This window comes from Dama dama, chromosome 13 (genome assembly GCF_033118175.1).
Source record: "Dama dama isolate Ldn47 chromosome 13, ASM3311817v1, whole genome shotgun sequence".
Taxonomy (NCBI): Eukaryota; Metazoa; Chordata; class Mammalia; order Artiodactyla; family Cervidae; genus Dama; species Dama dama.
Window position 1 is genome coordinate 65,804,910 of NC_083693.1, and position 12,957 is coordinate 65,817,866.

Below are 12,957 nucleotides of genomic sequence, written 5' to 3' on the forward strand. Positions count from 1 at the left end.
TGGCGAGAGGGAAGGCAACCCACCTCCCAGTCAGGGCAAGCCTGCAGCCGGCTGGCCCTCCTGCCCGGGGGTGAGCCAGGCTGTCAGACAATGCGTTTCCCACTGGGTCCAGCCTCTCCTGGCCGGCCCAGCGCCATCCAGACAGAGCTGAGGCCAGGTCGCTGGGCCGTTCCCTCCATCACTGCAATGGAGCAGGGAGGGCAGGTACCTCTTGTATTCGGTCCCTGGTCAGCCACTCTGGAGGTGGAGCTTGCAGGGAACGAAGCGACCGCTCCAGAAACGCAGCTGTCACAGGCGGGCGTCTCTGCAGGGCAGCTGGCTGTAGGGCTGCTGACCGCTTCTCCTTTGCCTTATTCCTCAGGGAATGCAAAGTGGCCAGAGATGTGACATTGCAGAGGTCTCAGCAGGGAGGCTCTGAGCTTGCTGGGAGGAGGGGGGGACCTGGGTTCTGGGAGGGAGTTGGGGCTGACGAGGAGGCAGGCAGTGGACCGGGTGTCCCCACATCCTGGGGTTGGGGAGGGATGCAGACAACCCCACTGAGCAGTCCCTCCAGGGGTCCAGGCACCTGCATGGCCATCCCAGAGGGAGGCATATAATCCTGATGGAGGAACCGAGGCCCTCCTGGGATTCACCTGCTCCTGGTGATGGTGACACCTCCACCCACACCACCTCTGTCCCACAGAGAACTGAAAGATCAGAAGAAGAAATGTCTGAAGCAGAATGTCCTCGGGGTTCACCTGCGCCAGCATCCTTTTTCTGAGAAAAGGGAATATGAGGCTGGAGAGGGCGAGGCTTTGCAGAAACCACAGCTTCCAGAAACTCATTCTGCTTCTCCGCAGCTCCCTCCCAAACTTATGGTGTGGTCATAGAGGTTGATAATCACATCAAGCCCTGGACACAAAAACCCAAGTTGCTGGGCAAGGGGGCAGGAACTCCACCACATCAGAGGGAGATGGCAAAAGGCAGGCTGGACGTCCCCTGGCCACATTTACAATGCCTGCTACCTCCTGGAGGCTCCCAGAAATGCTTTGGGGTGGAGAGGTTGTGGTTTGCAACAGACCACAAGTTCCACTGAGGAACTGGAGGCTTAAGCACAGGCAACTTGGGTGTCAATGTCATTGTGCTTCCTTGTTCCCTCTCCAGGAGGTCAGGCAGGGGCCACTCTCAGCACAGAATCGTTTACAAACGCTTTACAAGCGACCTGGGTGACTGCCCCAGGTCTCCCTTGCAGAGCCAAGTGGCTAAGAACCAAGACTCCAGAGTCATCTGCCAGCTCCACAACTTTCTAGCTGTGTGATCTTGGATAACTTACTTAACCTCTCTGAGCCTTGGCGTTCTGATCTATAAGGTGGGAGAAAAAATGATAGTACCTATGCCTCATAGGAAAACTGCAAAGATTAAATTTCATATATGGTAGGCACCCCCACCTTACTGTCAGTTTCACTTTTCGTGGTTTCAGTTACCCTTGGTCAACCGCAGTCAGAAAATGTTAAATGGAAAATTCCAGAAATAGACAATTCATAAGTTTTAAATTTCGCTGTTCTGAGTAGCAAGATGAAATCTCACACCATCCTGCTCTGTCTGCCTGGGACCTGAATAATCTCTTTGTCCATCGCATCCCAGTGTCGGTCACTTACTGTCCATCTCAGTTATCAGATTGCCTGTTGAGGTATCACGGTGCTTGTGTTCACTAAGTAACCATTTTGCTTAATAATGAGCCCAAAACGCAGGTGCATTGATGCTGGCAATCTGGATCTGCCAAAGAGAAGTTGTGAAGTGCTTCTTTTAAGTGAAAAGGTGAAAACACACAAATTAATAAGGAGAGAAAAAAAATTGTATACTGAGGTTGCTAAGATCTAGGGTGAGGGTAAATCTGTGAAATTGTGATGAAGGATAAAGGAATTGCTGCTAGTTGTGCTGTCGAACTTCAAATTGCAAAATTTACAGCCACAGCGTGTGACAAGTACTTAGTTAAATTGAAAAGGGCATTAAATTTGTACAATAGTTATTCTGAGAGAGAGAGAGAGAGGGACTTTACTCACATATCTTTTATCACAAGTGGCTCAGCTGGTAAAGAATCCACCTGCAAAGCAGGAGACCCCGGTTTGATTCCTGGGTCGGGAAGGTCCCCTGGAGAAGGGATAGGCTACCCACTCCAATATTCTGGCTTGGAGAATTCCGTGAACTGTATAGTCCGTGGGGTCGCAAAGAGTCAGAAACAACTGAACGACTTTCACTTCACTTCATTGTTATGATTGTTTAATTTTATTAATGCTTATTGTTGCTAATCTCTCACTGTTCCTAATCTATAAATTTTTATTTTATCATAGAAACGTATGTGGGGTTCCCAGGCGGCTCCAGTGGTAAACAACCCACCTGCCAATGCAGGAGACGTGACACAGATTTGATCCCTGGGTCAGGAAGATCGCCTGGAGGAGGGTGTGGCAACCCACTGCAGTATTCTTGCCTGGAGAATTCCATGGACGGAGGATCAAGGCAGGCTACGGTCCATAGTGTTGCAGAGTCGAACACAACTGAAGCAACTCAGCACGCATGCATGCACGTATGTATAGGAAAAAGCAGTATATATAGGATCCAGCACTATCCATGGTTTCAGGCATCCACTGAGAGCCTTGGAATGTATCCTCCTTGGCTAAGAGGGAACTACATGTATATATTTTGGTCACCTAATGTGAACAGCCAACTTATTGGAAAAGTCCCTGATGCTGTGGAAAGATTGAGGGCAGAAGGAGAAGAGGGCATCAGAGGATGAGATGGCTGGATGGCATCACCAGTGCAATGGGCATGAACTTGGGCAAACTCTGGGAGATGGTGAGGAACAGGGAGGCCTGACCTGCTACAGTCCATGGGGTCTCAAAGAGTCAGATACGACTGGGCAACTGAACAACAACTGTGTATATTCCTTAGAATAAAGACTTATAAATGTTAGGTGTTGTTATTGTTAATGTTAATGTGTTAATGTTCCTGAGAGAGACAGAGGGAATGGTGGTTAGTTGAAAACAGTGGTTCTTAACTGGGGACATTTCCCCCTAGGGAACAGTTGACAATTCCTGGAGACGTTTCTGGTAGCCACAAGTGAGGAAGCTGGGGGTGCTACTGCATCTGGTGGGGAGAGGTCAGGGATGCTGCCAAACATCCTACAGTGTTCAGGACACCTTTCCCAGCATAGAATTAAGAGCCCAAATGTGCACGGTGCAGTGGTGGAGAAGCCTGGCTGGAGGGACGGCGTGTGGAAGGAAGAGGATTGTGTGGGTAGGAAGAGGTCTGCTTGGAGTGACCAGGGCTTTCCCTGCTCCCCAAGGATGGCTTCGGATTTCAGGAATAATTGCCATCAGGAGGGCCAGGTGTTTAAATACCTTGAGACTGTTATAGGGAAGGCTCGTTGAACCGATCTCATAAACCGGCCCTGAAGGTCACCGGCAGAGGCAAATGCAGCCATAGTTCAAGCAAAGCAGAAGCAACAGCCTCAGTGATCCCCATGAAGCCTGGGGTTTGCCAGTCAGCAGGAAAGGGGGGACTCAGCCCTGCGAGGGCCAGGTGTCCCTGATGGTAGTGGTGCATTCAGACACACACACACACACACACACACGTGCGCACGCACGCTCGCACACACACTGATGATGCTTAGATCATCTAGACACTACACATAACTTACCTTCTTTCAGTGAAGAGCTGAATTTAATCCACCAGTTGTGAGGGCCGTTGGCCAATGAACCTTTAGTCGCATCAGTCACACCTGACTCTTTGCGACCCCGTGGACTATAGCCCACCAGGCTCCTCTGTCCATGGGATTTCCCAGGCAAGAATACTGGCGTGGGTTGCCATTTCCTTCTCCAGGGAATTGAACCTTCGTCTCCTGCATTGCAGGTGAATTCTGAGCCACCAGGGAAGCCCAAAAGGGCGTGTTGCCTCCCCACTAGGGGGTCAAACCCCGGAATCCCACGTGACAGGAGGGGATACTCACCACTATACTAATGAGCATGGCAGCAAGTCTTACAAAAATACTAATTAACTGTCAATGTCTCTTTTTTCCTAAAAACATATACTGGACCTCCCTCTCTTTCTTGGTGCCCGTGTGCGGGTACACATGTCAGGTGAGAGGCAGCTAGCACTCTGAAAAGAGCTCAGGCCTAGCCACCAGGGTCCTGGTCTTGGCCCTTCCGGAAAGTTCTCTGTGACCTCATGCAGACCTTTCCTGTCTCTGGAGCCCTGAGGAAAGAAGAACGGTGCTGCCCCATGAACTGGTAGGAACCCAGGCTCCTCCAGACTCCGAGAGCCTCTGAAACCAGAAGGAGCAGCCATAAGTGGCTGCACCCACAGCTCTTTGCTCTCTGAGAATAAAAATTCTAAGTCAGCTGGAATTCAAAATCGAGCCTATGTAAATATTTTCAAAACCAGAAATAAAAAAAAAAAAAGTTGGGACAACAATGATTTTGAACAAGTGTCTGAGTCCAAGTTGACTCAGTTATTACAGGTGCCGGAAGGAAAACTCCCCTTTGTCTCTGTTCTTTCCTTTCGCCGCTTACTTTCCAGTTCCCCTGGTGCCACTCAAGTCAGCCAGCGTCCCCTCCAAACTGCACTGTCATCGCTCCTGGCCGCTGAAGAGCGTGAGGCCTGGGTGCACACGGCGCCTGCCAGCAGCCAGGGCTGTGCCGGGGGAGGGAGGGTAGAGGACGTCTGCCAACCGCTGGGCTCCTCTTCTTGTTGACGCGGGGCCTGTGGGTGGCCCCAGCTGGCCGGCTGGCCCCTCGGGCTCGTCCCTCTCTCTGAGCCTCCCGCCCTCTATTTAGCAGCAACGCTAAATAGCAGGATCAGGTGTCTGCCGTGCCACGCGTCCTGGGAGAGGGGAGTGTGGGGGCCCGAAGATAGTCTCTACGCTGCAGTGCCCAGTGGCCTGGCTCCTGACCCTTGCCGTCAGGTGCCTGTCTGGGTGAGGGTGCTGCATCCCCCGGGGTCACGTGGATCCTGGGAGAACCAAAACAGGCTGCCTCTGACACGTGCTGCCTGGGCGTCTTGGTGGGCTCTCCATGGCCGCTGTGGGCAGCCCCCCACGCCTTCTGCAGCCTCATTCTCTCTGTGCCCCATTCCCACTCCACCTGTCTGCACGTGGCTGTGTTGGACCCTCCAGGATCGGTGGTGGTCTGTCCCTTCACCCTTTGGGCAGGTTCTGCAGAGTGGCTGGTGCGAGGTTAGAGCAGGTGCCGTGTGGGTGGTCTGCTGAGGGTCTATCTCCCCTTCCCCACCCCCCTGCAACTGCTGGGAGGCTTAGTCCCCTCTGGGCCCCAGGTTCTCAATTTTAAGTCAAGAACCATAAGGAACACCTTCCTCATGGGGCTGGGGTAAGGCTTAAATGAGATCTAGGGCAGGGTTGGGCTTCTCTTGTGACTCAGATGGTAAAGAGTCCACCTGCAATTCAGGAGACCCGGTTTCAACCTCTGGGTCAGGAAACTCCCTGGAGAAGGGCTTGGCAACCCACTGCAATATTCTTGCCTGGAGAATCCCATGGACAGAGGAGCCCGGCAGGCTAGAGCCCATGGAGTCACAAAGAGTAGGCACTGTTTACAATAGCCAGAACATGGAAGCAACCTAGATGTCCATTGGCAGACAAATGGATAAAAAAGCTGTGGGACATATACACAATGAAATATTACTCAGCTATTAAAAAGAATGCATTTGAATCAGCTCTAATGAGGTGGATGAAACTGGAGCCTATTATACAGAATGAAGTAAGTCAGAAAGGAAAACACCAATATAGTATATTAATGCAGATATATGGAATTTAGAAAGATGGTAATGATGACCCTATATGGGAGACAGCAAAAGTGGCACAGAGATAAAGAACAGACTTCTGGACTCTGTGGGAGAAGGCGAGGGTGGGATGATTTGAGAGAACAGCATTGAAACCTGTATATTACCATATGTGGAATAGATCGCCAGTCCAGGTTCGATGCCTGAGGCAGGGCGCTCAGGGCCGGTGCTCTGGGATGACCCTGAGGGATGGGATGGGGAGGGAGGGGGGAGGGGGGGTCGGGATGGGGGACATGTGTACACCCGTGGCTGATTCATGTCAATGTATGGCAAAAACCACTACAATACTGTAAAGTAATTAGCCTCCAATTAAAATTAATTAATTAATTAAAAAAAAAAACTAAAACTAAAAAAAAAAAAAGTAGGACACGACTGAGCAACTCACACACACGGGGCAGGGCTGTGTGAAGCTCAGTGACTGTAACTATTTCTATTTTTATCCTCGAGGCACAAACTAAATGCCATGAGCTCCACTAGGAGCCAGAAGCTGCTGGGATGTAGAACTGCTACATCTGAGCCCTGGGGAGACACAGCCTAGGGGGTCAGGTAGCAGGGGTCAGGAAGGGGAGTAGGGAGCGTGAAGGGGGAGGGGAGGAGTCAGGAAGAGTGGGGGAGGGGAGTAGGGCGGGAAGAAGTAGGGGAAGGGGATAGCGTGGGGGTCAGGAGACCATCGGACAAAGGAGGATCAGGCCGCCTTGAGTCTCTGCAGGTGAAGAGTATCTAGGAGCACAGGTGGGTGCAGGGTAGCCCAGGCCAAGGGCGAGGCGTGAGCCAAGGCTTGTGGCCTTGAAGCCGGTGGCCAGCTGGGCAACCACAGGAGATGGGCCTGGCCAGGGTGTGGGGGAGGGCAGACGTGAGCTGGAAGAGAAGGCAGGCGCTGGGCCAGCAGAGCTGGGCAAGCCATGCTTGAGGGCTTGGACTGTGGGGGAGACGATGGAGAGATGGTTTGGTTTCCTTTGGGGCTGCCAAGATGGGCCTTTATTCCTCTCCTGTATCAGTCCAAGGTCAGCATTCCAGGGAGTGGGTAGCTTGCTTCTCAGTCAGTGACCCAGGTTCCCACGTTGCACTGACATCCCTTAAAGTCTGGCATCATCTGCAGGTTTGGGGTGGGGCTATCACAGGTTCCAGGATTCTGGAGTCTGGGAAGGCTGAGATCAAGGTGCCGGCAGACCCAGTGTCTGGGAAGGGCCCACTTCCTGGCTTGTAGGTGATTGGCTGTCTTCTCACACAGCATGGAGCAACTGGGGAAGTTTCTCTCCTTTCTACAGCCTAGAACAAGGAATATGGTGGTGGTGGAGGGGGAGGGGGTGTTGGAAAGAGCAAGGGGGGAGAGATGGAGGAAGTGAGGGAGGAAGAGAGACAGACAGAGAAAGAGGGTCTTGGTTGGGAAATACTTGGATGAAAGTTTGGTGTGGGTGTGATTCCCACTTCATTCTGGGCCTTCAGAGTTGGGGAGCAACTCCATATAGCAGAGAGAGAAGGTCATAGACCCAGGAAGGAGACAGCTGAGGAGGGCATTGTAGAGGACCAGCCCCGCACACAGGGTCAGCGGTGGCTGAGGGACCTCCTGCCTGCATTTCCCAGGAAGGACAGTCAGGCTCCGAATGGTGAATGGTGGGCGCTGTAGACAGTGAGCCTGCTGGGGCAGTGGGGTGGGCATCCAGTCTGGGTGGAGGTAGCCAGCCTGGAGCCTTGGGGGGCAGGAGAACAGAAGTCCTAAAATTGGTAGAAGTCATGGGAAACGCTTTGGACTCAAAGGGCCAGACACCCCGATGAGCCTGGAGCCAGTGGGAGCCATGCTTTGACGCGAGAAGGGCCCTGCGGACATCTGGCCACATCTGCTTGGCCTGCACGTAGGGCCTCTTCCTGGAGGATGGGGCGCCTGGGTATAGGATCTGTGACTCTGCCCCGTCTTTCCCAGCCTGCTGGGAAAGTCCTCTCTAAGTCTTATCATGGGGCAGAGCCCGGGGTGATTAAGAAGCCCTGGTCTCCTGTCCACACTGTACTGACGGATCCTTTGCTCTCAGATCCCTGCTCTGCCCTTCGGTGCCTGGCAGGCTGACCAGGGCATCACCCAAGGCCCCTGCCCAGGGTCTGGGGGCCTCGCCTCCAAGCTGAATGATGGCATGACTGCCCAGGGTCAGGTAACCCCTGGAGAGTTTGGGAAGTGCTGAGACTCCCCCTGGTCCACTGTGAGGGGGTGGCTGACAGCCACCACTTTCTGGGGTGGGCGACCCAGAAAGAACGGACCCTTTTTCCAGCTTGGCTGCAGAGCATTCAAGAGAGGGCCTGGCCTTAACCGGAAATGGCTGTGGACCTGAAAACGGCACAAATTCTGGCTCTGGGAGTGGACCCACGCCAGGCAGAGTAAGAGTCGTAACAGTGGCTTTGTGTGTGTGTGTGTGGTGGGGGGGGGGTCACTTACTATGTGCTAAGTGTATGTGTGAAAGTCGCTCAGTTGGGTCTGACTCCTTGTGACCCCATGGACAACATAGTCCATGGAATTCTCCAGGCCAGAATACTGGAGTGGGCAGCCTTTCCCTTCTCCAGGGTATCTTCCCAACCCAGGGATTGAACCTAGGTCTTCCGCATTGCAGGTGGATTCTTTGCCAGCTGAGCTACAAGCGAAGCCCAAGTGTATGTGTAAATCAGCTAATTTAATCCCAACTATGGATGAGGTAGGTACTATGTTAACCCCATTTCACAGAGGAATAAACTGAGGCTCAGCGAGGTCAGGTGATGTGTCAAGACAGGACAGTGCATGACTGGAGAGGAGCCACTGAGGGATGTCACATCTGCCTTCAGTGCCATGCTGAAATGTGACATCGGTCTGCTCCAACATTCACAGCGTGGTTATAAAAACACAAGACTTCCTATGAGGACCTAGGACTTAACGAGAGATACTATGAGGAGACATAATTGGACTCAGCGTAAGGAAGGGAAGATGTTCTGGCGGTCAGAGTGGCCCAGAGGTGGACAAGGCGACTTTAGGAGGGACTGAGTCCCTGAGGTGGGGTATATGCAAGTGAAGAGGCTGGTCGCATTTTCTGAGACCCAGGTAATAACAGACACTGTACTCCAGGTTCTCGCAGCTCCATCACACAGGCACTGCCATCCCCAATTTACAGATGGGGAAACTGAGGTCCAAAGAGATTAAGTGACTCCATGATGGTTATGTATGTGACTGGTGGGGGAGCCATGACTTAAACCCAAAGTTGTGTCTCCAAAGCTGTGCTTGTGCCCATAGGTCTATTGAGCACCTACTGTGTGTCTGGTATTATTCTCCTCTGTGTGTGTGCTCAGTCACTAAGTCCAACTCTTTGGGACCCCATGGAGTGTAGCCTGCCAGGCTCCTCTGTCCATGGGATTCTCCAGGCAAGAATGCTGGGGTGGGTTGCCATTTCCTTCTCCAGGGCATCTTCCTGACCCAAAGATCGAAACTGCGTCTCCTACATTGGCAAACGGATTCTTTACCGCCGAGTTACCGGAAAGGTACGCTATTCTTTTAGACATTAAGATCCCAGGGGGGACCATTCTTTGCCCTGGTAGACATCAGATTCCAGTGAGGAGAGAGACAACCCAGAGTAACAAGACCAAAATAGAACTGAACAAGAATGTTGTTGTTCACTCGCTAAGTCATGCCTGACTCTTTGTGACCCCATAGATGGCAGCATGCCAGGCTTCTCTGTCCTTCACTATCTCCCAGAGCTTGCTCAAACCACTGAGTCAGTGATGCCACTCAACCATCTCATCCTCTGTCGCCCCCTTCTCCTCCTGTCCTCAATGTTTCCCAGAATCAGGGTCCAAAGAGTTGGCTCTTCACATTAGGTGGCCAAAGTATTGGAACTTCAGCTTCAGTATCAGTCCTTCCAATGAGTATTTAAGGTTGATTTCCTTTAGGATTGACTGGTTTGATTTCCTTGCAGTCCAAGGGACTCTCACGAGTCTTCTCCAGCACCACAATTTGAAAGCATCAATTTTTCGGTGTTCAGCCTTCTTTGTGGTCCAACTCTCACATCTGTACGTGATTACAGGAAAAACCATAGCTTTGACTATATAGATCTTTGTTGGCAAAGTGGTGTCTATGCTTTTTAATATGCTGTCTAGATCTGTCATAGCTTTTCTTCCAAGGAGCAAGTATTTTTTAATTTCATGGCTTTAGTCACCTTCCGCAGTGGTTTTGGAGCCCAAGAAAATAAAATCTGCCACTGATTCCATTTTTTACCCATTTCCCCCATTTTCTCCGTTTTCCATTTTTTCCCAGAACAAGAACGAGGTGAGACCAAAGGTGAGCTGGAGTTAAGAGGGTTTGAGATGGTCAGGGGAGGCCACTCTGAGAGGTGCATCTGAGCTGAGATCAAAAAGGCAAGAGGAAGAAAGTATTTATATTATAAAGAGCTGGGCAAACAGTGCTCCGAGCAGAGGAAACCACAGGTAAAAGGCCCTGGGGTGAACTGGGGGAAGACCAATGTGGGGAGCATGGTCAAGGTAGGGGCCCAGATCACTGGGGACCTGGTCATCCAGGGTATAAACTTCATTTGTAATTATTGGAACGTTTATAAGCAGTGGTGTGCTGCAGATGACTCATGCCCACTCCTGACAATCATCTGTTAAATCTTCAGGATTTTTGCTTGTTGTTAAACTATTATTAGCTTGAAATCAGCCATGGGGGGAGTATTTACACCATGGAAATTGGCAAGCACCACAGGTCATGGCTTTGCACCCTAGGAAGCAGGTGGTTAAGCAGTTATCTGCATTGCACTGGTTTTAGACAGGGAAGTGGGGAGAGAGGATTTGCACTTGAAGGAACCCTCTCTGGCCACAGGGAGGAGAGTGGCCTGCAGGAGACAGAAGTAGGATGCCCAGCAGGGACGGTCACTGCACTGGTCCATGTCGGAGAGATGGGGTTTTGGAGCGGTGTGGGCCAGTGGATGGATCTGAGTGGTTCTGAAGGCAGATCCAGTGGGCCTCGTTAAGATGACCCCACTGAAGCTCAGAGCAAGGAAATGATCTGCCCAATGTCACAAGGCTGGAGTATGAAGGAGCTGTGATTGAGCCCAGGCCTTTCTGTTCCCTATACCTCAGTGTTTCCCCAGATTGCCTTGAAGACTCTTCCTGGGGAAGGTCATGTTCTAGGACCAAGAGGAAATAATTAATGGGTGACCCTCAGACCCTAGTGGGCTTTGCAGGTAAAGTAAAGAATGTGCCTGCCAGTAATGTGCCTTCCCAGTAGTAAAGAATGTGCCTGCCAAGCAGGAGACATGGGTTCAATCCCTGGATAGGAAAGATCCCCTGAAGAAAGAAAAGGGCAACCCACTTCAGTATTCTTGCCTGGGAAATCCCACGGATGGGGGAGCCCCGAGGGCTACAGTCCATGCAGTCGCAAAGAGCCGGACACAATTTAGTGACTAAAGAACTCAGCCCTCGCTTCTTGTGGTCGGTGTAGGCCCTTCCCACACCTCTTCTCAGGAGGGCAGCTCCTCTGAGCTGCTGTGGGGGGTGTGGGGCGTGGAGGGAGCCAAGATGTCATGGCAGAGACATTGAAAAGCCCAGCCCCCCTGGTGGGCCCTGGGACCCCGGCCAGTGCCCCTGTCCTCCATCCCAGGAGGGCCCGGCAGCCTCAGGAGGGCTGCCCCACCGCTGGTAACCAAGACCTTCCTGGGGGGGGTGGGGGTGCCGGGTTGGTGGGGTGCAGAGCAAGGATGAGGACTGGAGCCAGGACCTCAGAGGAGGAGCAGCCCCCACGCGGCTTCCTGGGCCCGGGGCTGCTCTGGGTTTGCCGGGGTGGGAGGGAGGGTTAGGGACACACCTGAGGGTCCATCTCGGTGGGGGTGAGGAGTCTAAGCAGTGCAGGGTCTTAGCAAGATTCTGGCAGAACCGCTATGCTTGTCTGCCTCACGCTCGCTACGCCCCCACCCCCAACCCTGCAACACCCCTCCCTCCGCACGTCACCCCTCCTCACCCCCCACCAGCTACACACACTCCCAGCCCCTTCCCTGGAGCCGCCCTTGGCACCAGCCCCAGCAACAGGGCTCAGCTGCTTCAGGCCCACCCTCTGTGAAAACTCACTTTCAGACAAGCGTCCTGTGCCCGGCGATCACTGCCACTGTGATCTTCTGGAGGGAGCGAGAAGGGAGGAGCAAGAAGGAAAACTCAGGCTGGTGGAACCCCTACCAGGTGTCAGGCAGAGTTGCTTGCTTTTCTCAAAGAGTTAGAGAAAAGTTTGCCCTCATCCTCTGTCCCTAAAATATTAATCAGATCCTAAAAGCTTATTCCTATCCTTCTAGAGTTTCCTCTTTGCACACACATACACACACACATGCACACACTATTTTTACCAAAATGAGATGCTGTTGCATGTTCTATGTGGATTATTTCATTTAATCCCAGGTTGTTAATATCTCTACTTTGCATTTCTGGAAAATGAGGCTCAGAGAGGTTGTGTGATTTTCCTAAGGTCACACAGCTGGTAGAACTGTCTGGCTCCACAGCCTCACTTTCTGCATTCTGGCATCATCACCTCTGGTTGCAGAAGGCCACCCTTGTCCCTGTTGAGGGGCATTTGGGGGCTGCAGAGCAGACGGGGCTGGAATTCTGGGCAGAAGCCTGATCTGCCATTCCCTTCTGCTGTGCTGTGAGACTCAAGCCCTGGGGTCAAATTCCAGCCTCACCATCCTTGTTAAAGCTTTTCAAAAGGGGATTCTATTGCCATTTAATTGTGGCTCTGCCCTTGAAGCGGACTCCCAGCTGTTTATAATAGACAGCTTGACCTTGAATTTCTCTCTCCGGGAGCCCAAGAGATAGAGGCTGCCCTGGGAGGTCTGGAACCTGGGCTCCACCCCAGCAGTGGAACCTCGGCACTTCCTGCCTCCCTCACCTTGATCTCCACTTTTCTGAAGTTCCTTCCATCCCTGAGGTAAGCTCCCGACTCCTCCCCAGGTCACTGCAGCTCCCTGGAGAGTGGCAGGGGTGGGGCGGGGGGCGGGGGGAAGGAGGGTTCAGGGCAGCTTAGTTGTCTGAAAGGAAGTGGGAGTTTACAAACAGGTTCTGGACCCCCTAGACCAGGGTCCAAACCCCGAGCAGGAATGCAGTTGTGCAAGGCCCATGCTCTCAAGATTCCCAATTTGG